The sequence below is a fragment of the Bubalus bubalis genome, chromosome 11 (assembly GCF_019923935.1).
Source record: "Bubalus bubalis isolate 160015118507 breed Murrah chromosome 11, NDDB_SH_1, whole genome shotgun sequence".
NCBI classification, from domain to species: domain Eukaryota; kingdom Metazoa; phylum Chordata; class Mammalia; order Artiodactyla; family Bovidae; genus Bubalus; species Bubalus bubalis.
In genome coordinates this window covers 50,363,451-50,378,203 of record NC_059167.1, presented here as the reverse complement: position 1 = coordinate 50,378,203, position 14,753 = coordinate 50,363,451, and the positions used below count along the sequence as shown (strand labels likewise).

The window sequence follows — 14,753 nt, the reverse complement described above, 5'->3', positions numbered from 1 at the left end:
CCTCTACTCACTAAGCTTGGGCTGCCCATTACCAACACGCCAAAAATGGATCCAGTAACACTCTCCGCCAGCTTCACCACCCAGATCACGTCCCCACACTGCTTAACTAAGTACTCCTTAAGCAAATCTCATCCGCCAGAATCATGCCTCCTCTTTTCTCACTTCCCCTTGGCATGACCTGTGTACAAACCCTTCCCTCTCGTCCATCTGAAAAGTATCTGAAATTGGTTAAACTTGACATAGGGACTTAACATAACTGAAACCTAAGAAAAACTTTTCTTGTGCCTGCTGTGCTAATGAATTGAGAAGGTATCTATTTACCCAGGGGGTGTCAGCCAGGTGGTACCCAGCTGCCCTCACACTCATCGTGAGGGTAAGAGTGCCCAGCTCACTATCAATCCTGGTTTACATCTCCACCAGATTTCAAGCTCCATAAGTCATGTACTGTACCCTGTTTACCTACCACCCAGCAAGCACTACAGAGCTATGCCAAGAGTGGGGACTTTGTAAGAACTAAATTTGTTAAAAGAGTGAATAAAGCAATGAAACAAAAACAAAAATTTGATATGAAATTTAAGATGAAGCTCTCTCTTCCCAAGGGATATTGGTTTAGGAACAGAAGACAGTGACTAAGAAGAAAGGGAAAGGGGAGTTGGACTGGGATGATTGACTGAAAACTCCAATAAACTCCCCCCATGTGAAAACCAGAAATCCTGGTGCTGGTCCCAACAAATCCCCTTTTTATTTTTTTTCCACTTTCAGGATTTTCATGGCATAATTTGTTTCTTGATAGCAGCAATGTCATGTGACAGAATAAAGTAAGTACTTGGACATTCAGGGGAAATTACCCAATTTTAAATTCCCCTTGAACTTTGTTTTTCTTCTCTAATGCCAACCTCTCAGCCAGTTCACTGCCCTTTAGTGCCAGGATCAGAGGAGGAAAAGAAAGGAAAAGCACAAAATCAGTTGAGTTTTTTAAAAGTGTCAATGGCATCTCTTAGATATATGGGTTGCAGTGGGTGGGGGGGCCATTGAGGAAGTTAAGGAGGCCATTAAATTCTTTAACGACCTCCTACCCCATGGCACAAGCAAATTAACTGTCCCTACTTGAAGGGAAAAGAAAAAAGAAGCTAATAGGGCAGTCTATTCCTAACACAAATCAAAGATCACTCTTCCGAAATGACACATATCCTTTCTCTAAATAAAGAAGACCCTCACTACCTCTTTCTTCACTTACTTTCTTCTAATCTCTAGAATATCAGAGCTGCTACTCCAAAGGGAGAAATGTTTACATAAATCTGTTTAGGTCCATATTTACATATACTTTTTCTTTTTTTCCAGAATGTACCATTATAGTCAGTTTATGGCTGTTCGGGTGCAATTTTGCAGACACTAAGACTGCAACAGTATCCTCAAATGAACATCCCCACCCCCCCAAATGGAGACAAGATTAGTAAGTTAAACCAGTCAATAACATGGCTTCATTTTGTTGGCCTGGTCAAAAAAAAAAAAAAAATCCAACAGTAGGAAAACACTTTCCATATGGTCCTTTTCCCTCAAAGGTTGAGGTTTCGGGTCAGGGGCCACCCTGTGAGACTAGGCACTCCACATAACCTCTATTCTCAAGACAAGACAATTAAGCCGGCTGCCACAGTGTCCCCACTTGCTGCAAATGAACAGTGATAGGAGCAGAGATAGGAGCAGAGCATGGTGGTGGAAGAAGGTGGGAAAAAGAGAAAAAACAATGCTACAGTTTGTATTTTTCAAAATGAATGCTCTTTTGACTCACGTTAGGAAACCAGAAATGAACACAAACTTTCCCCCAACTCTGGAGGGCATTATCTTAAAAGGACGTCACACCACTACAAATACAAATGTAATATAGAGGGACAGTGCCTAAGAAAAAAATAAAATCCACTGGTTTGTGGCCAGGTAGCAGACAGGTGGGAATCTCATACAAACATCATACTTAGGTACCACAGTAAATTAACCAAGATCCCAGGAGACTGTCACAATAACAAACACACTTTAAGAAAACAGATGCTCAAATGCAGTCAATGTATACATATATTCAATATTTCCTTAGTCCTATTTCCCTATCATTTTTACAATCATTCGACAAGTGGTGAAGGTCTCACCTCAGATGTATCATGCTACTGCAGGCACCAATTCCCTAACTCAGTTATTATTCCATCAACAAGAAATATACAGTTATTACTTATATCTGCTGAGCTTAATCACATACTGGGAATAAACCCAATCTACACAATGAAGCCTAACACACATATTAACACCATGTCAACTACAAAATACGGATCTTGTGTTCTTAAAAGATTTCCCCACATTTATGCAGAATCATTATCTGTGCCAGAGGATCTCCAAAAGCTGACAGATTCTTAAATTATGTTTCTTCCTTTTAATCTGAAATCCTTTCCAAACAGGACAAGTCAAACTATCACTTAGTTTCCCTGAATAAGACAACCCTGCTGACTCTTGCAAGGACTTCATGACTTTAATCCCTACACTCCCATCTCCTTGGCAGAAAGTGGACTAGCAGTATTTTCTGTTAACAGAGGGGCAGAAGCAAAGGGAACTCCAGAAAAAGGCACCATCTGCAGTTTAAAGTCGGAAAGCACCAACCCACAGGCTCTTCAGGTAGAGGGGTGGTTTACAGAAGACGGAATCAAGAGCAGCTGAGAAGACCTCCTCTAGTAGTGCAAGGAGAAGGCAATGGCCCCCACTCCAGTACTCCTGCCTGGAAAATCCCATGGACGGAGGAGCCTGGTAGGCTGCAGTCCATGGGGTCGCAAAGAGTCGGACACGACTGAGCGACTTCACTTTGACTTTTCACTTTCATGCATTGGAGAAGGAAATGGCAACCCACTCCAGTGTTCTTGCCTAGAGAATCCCGGGGAGGGGGGGGGAGGGGGGAGCCTAGTGGGCTGCAGTCTATGCGGTCGCACAGAGTCGGACACGACTGAAGCGACTTAGCAGCAGCAGTAGCAGCAGCAGTAGTAGTGCAAAAAGCACGCCCCCAAAGCACATTAGAATCACCTGGCGTTTTAAACGCCATTGTTCAGGCTGCGCCCCAGCTCAGGATCTCTAGAGGTGGGAGAGAGGCACAGCCCTTTTTCAAAACTCTCCAGATGTGCAGTCAACTTTGAGAACCAATACCCCAAAGAATTCCCAACGTGTTTTGAACAGCGCGTTGCGAGCAGCGTTGGAAAGGTACGGCAGCCTTGGGGTGAAGGGGTATACACCGAGTAAATATACAAAGTTTTAAAAATCCTGTGTAACTAACTCCAGCATGACAGCCAAGCACCTGTGAAGAGGCCAAACAGTGATGCAACTTGGAAAAGTCCCTTGGAAAGCTAGGATATGTGCTGTACGCGAAGCGGGGGCTTTCAGGACGACCTGCCTGGACCGGGAACGCCAGGGAGAGGGAGACGCCCACCCGCCCTTTCTTTTCGAGGGATGGTTGGGACCAGCACGCCCCGAAATAAAGGAAAAACAGGGTCGGACAGGGACAGAGGTGCTCGTTTGGGTCCGGGAGGAATCCTAGCTCACTCGCAGCTGTCACTCAAGACCGAGGGTCGAGGCAGGGGGTGCTAAGGCTGCCAGGCGCCCTTCGCTGCCTGGCGGTTCCGGAGCCTCTCCCTCGCCCGGGGCCCCAACGCGGGCCCCCCAGGAACCGGACCATCTGTGCTGCACGCCTCCCAGCCAGGCGCGCGCGCGGGAGCCTGGAGCGCACCTTCCAGCCCCAAGGGAGACGCTGCACAAAGTGAGCGGCGGGGGGGCTCTGACGGCGGACCCGAGCCCCTCCGGGTCCCGCCGCCCATGGCGACCCCTCGGCCCCTGATCCCCGCACCCGCTCTCGGCTCACTTACCGCTGCCTACCAGGTCCCGCTCCCGCCGCCTCCAGCACAGCCCAGCTCGAGTGCAGAGTCCGCGGCGCCGCCTAGAGGCCGGGCGAGCCCGGGCCCCGCCCCACACGCCTGCCCGCCCCCGGGGAGGAGGGGCCGGCGCCCCCTTGCCTCATTCCCGGCTGGTCCGTTTAGGACTCTGCAGCCGCCAGGCGCGCCCTCCCGGCCCTCCAGGTTCCCCTTGAGCCGCCCCGGCCCTCGGGACACGTCTCCCCGAACCCCGACACCGCCCCTCCTCGGCTCGGCCCGGGACGCGCCCGCCCCTCCGCCAGCACCTCTTCCCCACCCCACCACGTCGGGCCTCACACTCCTCTCCAACAACTCTTTCTCCTCACCCTTCCCCGGATCGGAATGTCCCCCCACCTCCCCTCCGCCTTCCCCGTACTTTTCGCCTTGAGCCTCGGCCGTACCAAATTCCTGGGAGCCTTGCCTGTTTCGCACCCCCGATTCCCCTTCTGTCCCTTGCCCACGGCCCCTTTTCTCCCTACCCTTCCAGGCAGCCTTTTCCTCCCGACCTAGTCAGAAACTTTAATGTATAACTTTTCTCCTACCACAGCCAGATCTACAAGTATTTGCTGAGCACCTATTAAGTCTAGAAATACTGATGGAGAGGTCGCCAAGAATAAATGCCCGTCCCTGTTAGAGAGGCCACACAGCTGACGGCAGTAGAACTGGGATTAGCAGTCAGATTTCTGGTGCGTTGTTGAGGCCCGTTCCATGGGAAACTGCAGAATGACGCTAACCAGCTGTGGGAGTTTGAGCAAAAAACGTTTTCTCATCTGTGAAATAGGAGGATACCCACTCCACCATGTTGTGAAGATTACCTAAGAAAACAGATATGGAATAGCATACCAAACCTGTGCTTAATAAGTAATGTATGTTGACATATGGAATGAATAGACACTTTATAGCAAAAATACAAACAATCTGATTTTTAAATGGGCAGAGAATCTGAATAGACATTTTTCCATAGAAGATGTACAGATGGTCCACAGGGAGGTGAAAAGGTATTCAACATCACCAACCATCAGGGAAATGCAAATCAAAACCACAATGAGTTATCACCTCACATCTGTTCCGAATAGGTGTGAAAAGGATAAGAGATAACAAGTATAGGTAAGGCTATGGGGATGTAAGTTGGTGCCACCACTATGGAAAACAGTATGAAGATTCCCCCTAAATTAAAAATTGAACTACCATAAAATCCAACAATTCCACTTCTAGGTATTTATTCAAAGAATGAAAATACTAACTTGAAAAGATTTCAGTTCAGTTCAGTCGCTCAGTCGTGTCCAACTCTTCGTGACCCCATGAATCGCAGCACGCCAGGCCTCCCTGTCCATCACCAACTCCAGGAGTTCACTCAGACTCACGTCCATCGAGTCAGTGATGCCATCCAGCCATCTCATCCTCTGTCGTCCCCTTCTCCTCTTGCCCCCAATCCCTCCCAGCATCAGTCTTTTCCAAGGAGTCAACTCTTCGCATGAGGTGGCCAAAGTACTGGAGTTTCAGCTTCAGCATCATTCCCTCCAAAGAAATCCCAGGGCTGATCTCCTTCCGAATGGACTGGTTGGATCTCCTTGCAGTCCAAGGGACTCTCAAGAGTCTTCTCCAACACCACACTTCAAAAGCATCAACTCTTCGGTGCTCAGCCTTCTTCACAGTCCAAGTCTCACATCCATACATGACCACAGGAAAAACCATAGCCTTGACTAGACGGACCTTTGTTAACAAAGTAATGTCTCTGCTTCTGAATATGCTATCTAGGTTGGTCATAACTTTCCTTCCAAGGAGTACACGTCTTTTAATTTCATGGCTGCAGTCACCATCTGTAGTGATTTTGGAGCCCAGAAAAATAAAGTCTGACACTGTTTCCACTGTCTCCCCATCTATTTCCCATGAAGTGATGGGACCAGATGCCATGATCTTCGTTTTCTGAATGTTGAGCTTTAAGCCAACTTTTTCACTCTGCTCTTTCACTTTCATCAAGAGGCTTTTGAGTTCCTCTTCACTTTCTGCCATAAGGGTGGTGTCATCTGCATATCTGAGGTTATTGATATTTCTTCCAGCAATCTTGATTCCAGCTTGTGTTTCTTCCAGCCCAGCGTTTCTCATGATGTACTCTGCATATAAGTTAAATAAGCAGGGTGACAATATACCGCCTTGACGTACTCCTTTTCCTATGTACCCCCAGTGTCACTGCAGAATTATTTACAGTAGCCAAGCTGTGGAAGGAACCTGAATGTCCTTGATGGATGAATGGCTAAAGAAAATGTGATTAAAACATACAATGGAGTATCATTCAACTGTAAAAAGAGAAGGAAATCCTGACATTTGCAACAACATGAATGGACTTTGAGGGCATTATGCTAAGTGAAATTAAGTCAGAGAAAAAGAAGCACTGTATGATTTCTCTTGTATGTGAACCTAAAAAACTAACTAAAAAGCAAGCTCATATATACAGAGAACAGATTGGTGGTTACTGGGTGGCAGAACTGAGAGGTGGTTGAAAAGGATGAAGGGGGGGTGAAAGGAATAAAAAGTACAAACTTTCAGTCATAAAATAAGTCATGGGATGTAATGTAGAGCATGATGACTATAGTTAACAATACTGGATTACATATTTGAGTGCCAAAGAACTGATGTTTTTGAACTGTGGTGTTGGAGAAGACTCTTGAGAGTCTCTTGGACTGCAAGGAGATCAAATCAGTCCATCCTAAAGGAAATCAACCCTGAGTCTTCATTGGAAGGACTGATGCTGAAGCTCCAATACTTTGGCCACCTGATGCAAAGAGCAAACTCACTGGAAAAGACCCTGATGCTGCAAAAGACTGAAGGCAGGAAGAGAAGGGGATGACAGAGGACCAGATGGCATCACCAACTCAATGGACATGAATTTCAACAAGCTCTGGGAGATGGTGAAGGACAGGAAAGCCTGGCCTGCTGCAGTCCATGGGGTCACAAAGAGTCAGACATGACTGAGCAACTGAACAAAAACAGCATAGCTGAAAGCTGCTTAGAGCTTAGACCCTAAAAGTTTTCATCACAAGGGGAAAAATCTTTTGTAACTAGATGTTAACTAGCCTTATTTTGGTGACCATTTTGCAATATATACAAATATCGAATCATTATGTTGTACACCAGAAACTAATGAAGTGTCATAGGTCAATTATTTCTCAATAAATAAATAAATATTTAAAGTAATATTGATGGGGTGGTGGGGAGATTTGAAGTCTACTTATCCAAAGGAAGCAGCCATGGTCAAAAGAGTCTTTTTGGAGAAAGTGGGGAGTTGAGCTATCCTAGAAATCATGGATCCAGGTGCAGGTGAGTCCAGGAAGACACTCATGTGGATGGGGTATGTGAACACTGTTCAAAGTGTGGTCCAGCTTTTCCCAAATGGAGTCTGCCTGCGGGGGGGTCACTAGATGCATACTAGGTAGGGTGATGGGGCCACATGGCGGAAAAGGCATCCAATACCAAAGTGAGGGGGCTCAAGTTACCCACACAGTACTTGAACATCTCAAAATGTTTGGCATGGAACTTGCATCCAGCAGAGGGTACTTAGATGACCCTGGGAACTTGGGGTGGCAGACACCTGCAGCCCAGGAACCAGACAAGTGATGGGGAAAGTTGCAGCAAGGAGGGATAAGAAAGAAAAAATTTCCAGAGAAGACCCTGAGGACTTGGGGAGCAAGTGTGTGCAGTGGGAGAGGGGAAAGGGCAAACACAAAGCTGAGGTTTCCAGGCTGGTGGCTTAGAGCACCCTAAATAGTTATGCGTTTTTAATGAGCGATGCTGAAGTTTCCATGGACTGTGAAGTAATGATGGCATTTTTCGGTAGAAATGCCCCCGCAGGCAGCAGGAGGAGGGGCTGGAAGTACAAGGCAAAGGGGAATACGGGCCAGATCAGGTGCCAGAAGAAGAAAGTGAAATGCCCTTACTTGGAGCTGAGGAAGCAGGAGGCACCAACCAAGGGGGAAGGTGAAGGATCCCTGAGAGCTGTCAGGAAGAACCAGGGAAGCTTTTGATGGATCTGGGTCAGGAAGATCCCCTGGAGAAGGGAATGGCAACCCACTCCAGTATTCTTGTCTGGAGAATCCAATGGACAGAGGAGCCTGGCGGGCTACAGTTCTTGGGGTTGCAGAGAGCCGGACACGACTGAGCAACTAACACACAAATGAAAGATAAGTAGTTAATGAAAGAGAATATTAACCCACTTCTCCCATAGACACCCCTGTGTAAGGAGCTGTACAAAGTAGACAGTACGTATTAGTTAATAGTCTAAAAAGATTTAATCAGCAGCTGACCCTGACTTCAGGCAGGTTTTTCCTGATAACAAAAATAAGGGGAGCTGTTGGGGGCAAAAAGAGATGCAGAGCAGAACTCAGTTTATTAGAGAAATTGCTTTTGAGGCTGCTACTGTCAAGCTGCAGTTCAAGCCACTTCAACTTCAGCAGAAAATGAACTCCCACCCACCCCAGGCTAAGCTTCTAAAATTTTGAAAGGCATTCTCCCTTTAGTTTTATTGCTCCCTTGGATGTTGTTATTGAGCCTGTAGAAAGAGACTTTTTGGACCACTGCAGCAACTTGCCAAAGGAGAATATTCAGGAGGAAGAACAGAGAAAAATCGCCTCTTATCTCCACCAGATTTTGTGTGCATGGGAACCGTAATGCAGAAGAGAAGTGCTGTGGGGGTGTCAATGACATACAAGGAAGGAAGCAGAACACAGGAACAGCCATAGAAGGGAAGCAGTATCACGGATTTTCCTGGGGGTCACACTGGGAGGATGCAGTGAATGTGGGTGACAGAGAGAGTGGATGGGCATTCACAGAAGATAGGAAGCAGGAAGAAACAGACAAAGCAGAGTGTTGTGTTTGGTTGAAGTGGAGAAGCTATGCTGGGAAGAAGGATGGGGTGGGGAAGGGCACCTGGCAAGAGGCCTCTTGGTTTGAGCCTTTAGAAGGGGCTGCCTTGGTTTGGGTTGGCCTGAGAGTAGAGCCTGAGACAGGACTGGGGATCCCTGGCAGCAGAAATGAGGTAGCAGGAAGAGTGAAATAGAGGAGAAGGAGGAAGCCACTGTTAGGGCGTGCTGATGAGACAGGTGCTGCTTGCAATGGGCCCCTTGAGAAGTATTCTCAATGCCCCCCAGAATGAACTATCTGAAGGGCAGGAGGGGTGAAGTTATTTTTTCAAGTCTCAAGCCAGGACTGCCCCTGAGGACTATACTCGCCAGTCACCCGAGCTCCCATCCTGAGAGGGCTCCCTGGGCCACAAAGCTCACTTGAAGTGAGAAGTCATCAGCACAAAGTGACACTGAGTTTGGGTGGAAATGCCCCGGCAGCTTCAGCCTGTCCAGCACCTGGCTCGCACAGCATTCCTCCAGCACTGGCCTCCGACAGCACACAGCAGCCGTTGCTTCTCCCAGAGCCATCTCCCCACTCCATCCATCCTGCCCATCTCAAGTGGAGTGACTCCAGCAAGAAACCTCCTGCCCTTGAACAGGTTTTCCCAGAACCCCAGAGATCAGACTTCCAGCAAGTCCCTCTGGGGCTGGCGCCACAACAGCTCTCTGACACCCAGTGAGACCCAACCACCCTTTCCCACAAGGCCTGGCTCTGAGCCAGGGCAGAGGAGAGACAGGGTCCCCAGTCTCATTTTTAGATTATTTGTGCTTCCCACATAAAGTTAAGAACCTGTCTTTATTCACTTCTCAAAGTATTCACGCATACACATGCTAGGGGAAGGGACTTCATACACCAGACCCATTCAATTTCTGTTTGAAGTTCTTGAGTCCTTGGGCAGGTCTTCTTTCTGTCTATAGAAAACACTAACCCCTGGGCAAGATGTGGAAAGCCCCACATGCTCTGACCCAGAAAACTCAACGTGGAGGCCACGCCCTGCTCACTCAACCCCTACACTCTGACTCTGCTCTTAAGTCTCCTTCATTGAGAATATCCTTCCCTCTTGCTCAAATCCTTAAAGGTTTAACTCAAGTCTTTCCTCCTCTGTTCTTCCTTTTTGCCTTGAGAAGTGTTTTATCACTCTTTTGCATCTCCTGCATTGGCAGGTGGATTCTTACCACTGCATTACCTGGGAAGCCCCTATCACAGCGCCTACTTGTTTGTAGTTCAGCCCACCCACACAGGGAGCTCCTTAACTGCAGGGAGCAGGTGAGATCGTGGGGACCTAGCCACCAGCACAGAGAGCTGTTCAGTAAATGTTGAATGAACGAGTGAACACATGCTGGTGAGTGCACACATGCATGGCTACCAAGTAATACCACTGAAGGACTTCCCTGGAGGTCCAGTGGCCAAGACTCTGCACTCCCAATCCAGGGGGCCTGGGTTCAATTCCTGCTCAGGGAACTAGATCTCACATGCTGCAGCTATTGGTAAGAGTTCACATGCCACAACTAAAAGATCCTGCACGCTGCAACTAAGACCTGGAGCAGACAAATAAATAAATACATTTTTTTTAAAAAAGGAAATGTTACTGAGAACAAGTTCTGAACTCATGTCTTGTGAACAGACAAGGGAATGATCCAGCCCATCTGAATGAATTCTAATAAAAACTAGCTTTTGGCCTTGGGCTAGTAACCTAATCTCCCTATGGCCTAGATCCCAAAGTTCATAAAGGGAGGTGATACTCATGTACCCTACAGGGAAGAGATGCAGCCTAATTACTATTTTAAAGGTCCTAAGTAGACTTTGGAAAAACAAATGTGTTTGTGTACAGTATGGAGTAAGGTAATAAGGGTGCCATTAACATATTCTTACTCAGTGGGAGACTGGGAAATAAAGAAATCATTCCTTTATTATTTATTTATTCACTTTAAAGGTAGGACGTCCCTATCATACAGGAGTGAAGTTTCTTAATAGGAAAAAAAAAGAAAATCAAGCAAGACTTGAGTTTGACTCCATGCTGCCCTTCCCCATTTGCTCTAAGAGGATCACAGATTTTTCCCAGAGGTGTTCCAACATGTAGAATCAATTTTTTAAAAGTGAAGGGAATTTCCTGGCAGTCCAGTAGTTAGGACTCCACACTCTCACTGCCAAGGGCCCTGGGTAGTTCAATCCCTGGTCAAGGAACTAAAATCCCGCAAACTGCACAGCATGTTCAAAACAAAAACCAAAAAATCAAGAGACCATAAATAGCAACTACAGAGGGATTCAACATAACCAAAGTGTTTTATGTACTCTTTGTGGATCAGCTGGACCCAAGCAGGGCAGGGCTTTCTAGAAGCCCTATCTGCCTGGAAGAAGAAGAAGAAGAGTAGGAATATCAATGTACACACTGCTATATTTAAAACAGATAACCAACAAGCACAGGGAGTTCTGCTCAGTACTCTGTAATAACTTAAATGGGAAAAGGATTTGAAAAAGAATAGATACATGTATACTTGTATAACTGAATCACTCTGCTGTACACCTGAAACTATCACAACATTGCAAATCAACTATACTCCAATATAAAGTAGAAATTTTAAAAAAAGCAGGAATGACAAAGCTCAGTCGATCTGCAGGGGAAGACTAATCAAGAAACAGGACAAGTTTACAGTCCCTGTCTCCTCAGTCATCCCCAAGCTACGAACTGATACTAATTCAATGAAGATGCATTTGTTAGATATTACTTTCAGGGTAACAAGAAGCCTGGCATGCTATAGTCCATGGGAGCACAAAAAGTCAGACATGACTTAGTGACTGAACAACAACCCTGAAAGTGTGTCTGGCTATATTAAAACAACTTCAGAATAGCTCAAACTTCAAGGTTTAAAAAAAAACTCTTTTAAAAAATGTTTTTTTAATTTCTTGTTTCACTCTGTGGGCCACATTTTCTCTGTAGCAAATTAACCATTTGGGGAGGGGGGGCGATTTATTTGGTCATAGATGACCTAAGCCATCTTGAAGACCACATTCTCAAACCAACTTGCCAACAGACAAGACCTAAAACACCAGATCAAACATTTTTAAATGCCACATTTTTGCTCATTTACGATGGCCAATGCCTTGTAACAAGGAATTTCTTCTTCCAGAACACATTTTTCTTGGATGTGTTTAGCTAAACTAACCAGCTGGGACCATTTGGTGGCTAGGCTTTGAAATAATGAAAAGTAGAGTTTAGTTTATCTTGCAGAAGTAGATATGATTTCTTTTTCTAAAACTTAAGTGTAAGGAGTTACCTTAGGGCTCATGAGTTGGTCAACTCAAGGAGCAGGTTGAGGGCCACAGATTGGTACCCACAGACCTATGATCAAGGTGACTGTGATTATACCAGGAACCTGGAATTCTTGAGCAATCTCACATTTAACATTTAAATGTCAGAACAACCTGATAGATGTTCTTATCCCCATTTTACCAATGAAGGAGTTCAGAAAAGCCACAGAACTTGCCTAAGATCAAATTCTTCATTACATGCTCCTGGATCTGTCAGGACTTGAGCTCTGCTGCAGAATCACAGATTGCAGAATAGAAGGCCCCAAGGGGATGATTCATCCCACCCTCTACTCATTTCAGACTGGAGTTGGCTTCCTCCTCTCCAGCTCCCTGTGGGAAGCCTGGGTGGGGAGTAGACCTCAGCATCCAGGGTGGCTACAGAGAGTTCTGAGATGGGTGGTTTCCCCTGAGTCTCTCTCTCTCTATGCTTCAGTTTCACACACGGCTCTCATAGGTATCAGCCTCCTCTGAGTCCCGCCCTGCGCCGGTGGAGCTCAGCACTCATCTGTGCCCCAACCCCTTCCATCGAATTCAAGGGCACGAAGACGGATGACGTCCATAGGTTTTTCCCTTGCCATGAGAATTCCAGAGTTTGCACCAACATGATGAGGATCACTTTCTAAAATATGGATATGGGTTTGGAAACAGGGCAAGGGGGCAACCTTAGGAAGCTGCCCATAGGAGGGGCCAGGCAGGAGCTGAGCTGGGGCATGAGAGGCCAGACATAGCCCAGGTTGAGAGCCCTACATGAGTGGGGGCCAGAGTCTGCCCAGGCCTCTGGCTCAGGGCCAAAGTTTCTTTATTTTTCCTGAGGCCTCCAGTCAGTTCTGACCTTGGGGACCCAGTCAGTAGCTTTGAATCAAACATCAGAAAAGTACTGGATGTTTGGATGGAAGAGAAGACACTTAAGAATGCCTTTCAGACTGTCACTGGCAACACAGGAAAATTTACAAGTAGCTGGTGGAAATAGGATGGAGACCCCCTGAATCATCTGTAGGGAGCAGGCATGACAAAGGGAAATACAGGCATCATTATTACCAACACAAAGTGCAGACATCACTGATGTATTTCAGTGTGCTATCTTAATGTCAACTGAACAGCTATATTTAGGGAGAGTCAAAGATGTACCCTTATGCTGGTCCTTTTAATACATGGCTACATTTTGACTTTCATGGGCCTTGGGCACATATATATATATATATATATATATATATATATATATATTATATGTTGTTTATATATAATTTTATATATATGCTGTGCTCAGTCGCTCAGTCATGTCCAACTCTTTGTGATCCTAAGGACAGGAGCCTACCAGGCTCCTCTGTCCATGGAATTTTCCTTGCAACAATACTGGAGTGGGTTGCCATTTCTTTCTCCAAGGCATCTTCCCAACCCAGGGATCGAACCCTTGTCTCCTGCATTGGCAGGCAGATTCTTTACTACTGCACCACCTAGAAAGCTATGATTTTATATATAAATAGTACGTGTATAAAATTTTATTTTATGAAGGCATTGGTGTCAAGAAAATTATTTTGATATTATATAGTAACACATTTTCTTCCACCTTAAAGTTTACTTTTTTTCCCTAACTTTAAAAGAAATTAAACATTTTTGTGGAGCCCTGAAAGTATCATGTGTTCAGACACTGTGGTGGCCCTGTTTGTATCCTGAGAGTTTCTGCCCTACTCTGAATACCTGGGAAAAACTTTAAAGAACTTTGCATGGAGCTAGGGCTGCTGTCTATGGGGTCGCACAGAGTCGGACACGGCTGAAGTGATTTAGCAGCAGCAGCATACTCCAGGCCAATATAATCGAAGTCTCCAGGGGCAGGTCAAGACTCTCTATTTGTGGCATTAAAAAAAAAATCTCCCAGGTGATTCCAATGTGCAGACAGGATTGTAATCCTTGTTCTAATAATATTTTCTTCACAGGATCTTAAGTTTCTCAATAGCAAATTCTCCATTGCTTTTTTTTTTTTTTTTAACTAAGTTTATCCCTTGAGGCTGAAGATGGGCCATTGTTTTACACATCAGTTTTCCAAGCAGAGAACTGAATTATATTTTATTTCTATCAGTGGGACAATGTATTTGAAATACTAGCCCCACATACCCACTCCCTCTTCTATTCTTTGTAGCTCTCCCTCTCCAATACTTTGGCCACCTGATGCGAAGAGCCAACTCATTGGAAAAGACCGGATGCTGGGAAAGATCGAGGGCAGGAGGAGAAGGGGGTGACAGAGGATGAGATGGTTGAATGGCATCACCAACTCAGTGGACATGAGTTTGAGCAAACTCTGGGGGATAGTAAAGGACAGGGAAGTCTGGCGTGCTGCAGTCCATGGGGTTGTAAAGAGTTGGACACGACTTAGCGACTGAACAACAACTCCTTTTTAAGCTCCTGTTTGTCTGCTGTCTTCAGGATAGTATGTGACAGGCTGGAAGGCAGAAAAGAAAAGAATCTCAGAGTAAGGGGGTTGAAAGGCATTTGGACCGGGAGTCTCTGGGCCTATACCAAAAGGTGCAGAAATATGGAGCTTATGTATGGGATTTGTTCTGGGACACTAGAAAACATATTCTAGATTAGCTTGCGGGGGGAGGATGGGGAGGAGGG

The 14,753-nt window shown here is 45.9% G+C and overlaps 1 protein-coding gene across 1 annotated transcript in view; it reads right to left on the bottom strand.

The window, feature by feature from the left end:
- Window positions 1-4,019, bottom strand: part of CGNL1 (cingulin like 1) — a 169,015-nt gene extending 164,996 nt beyond the window's left edge. Inside the window, exon 1 of the mRNA XM_006048718.4 lies at window positions 3,888-4,019. The gene's annotated coding sequence lies outside the window, so the exon portion shown is untranslated. The remainder of the gene's footprint in view (window positions 1-3,887) is intronic.
- Window positions 4,020-14,753: the final 10,734 nt, after the last annotated feature.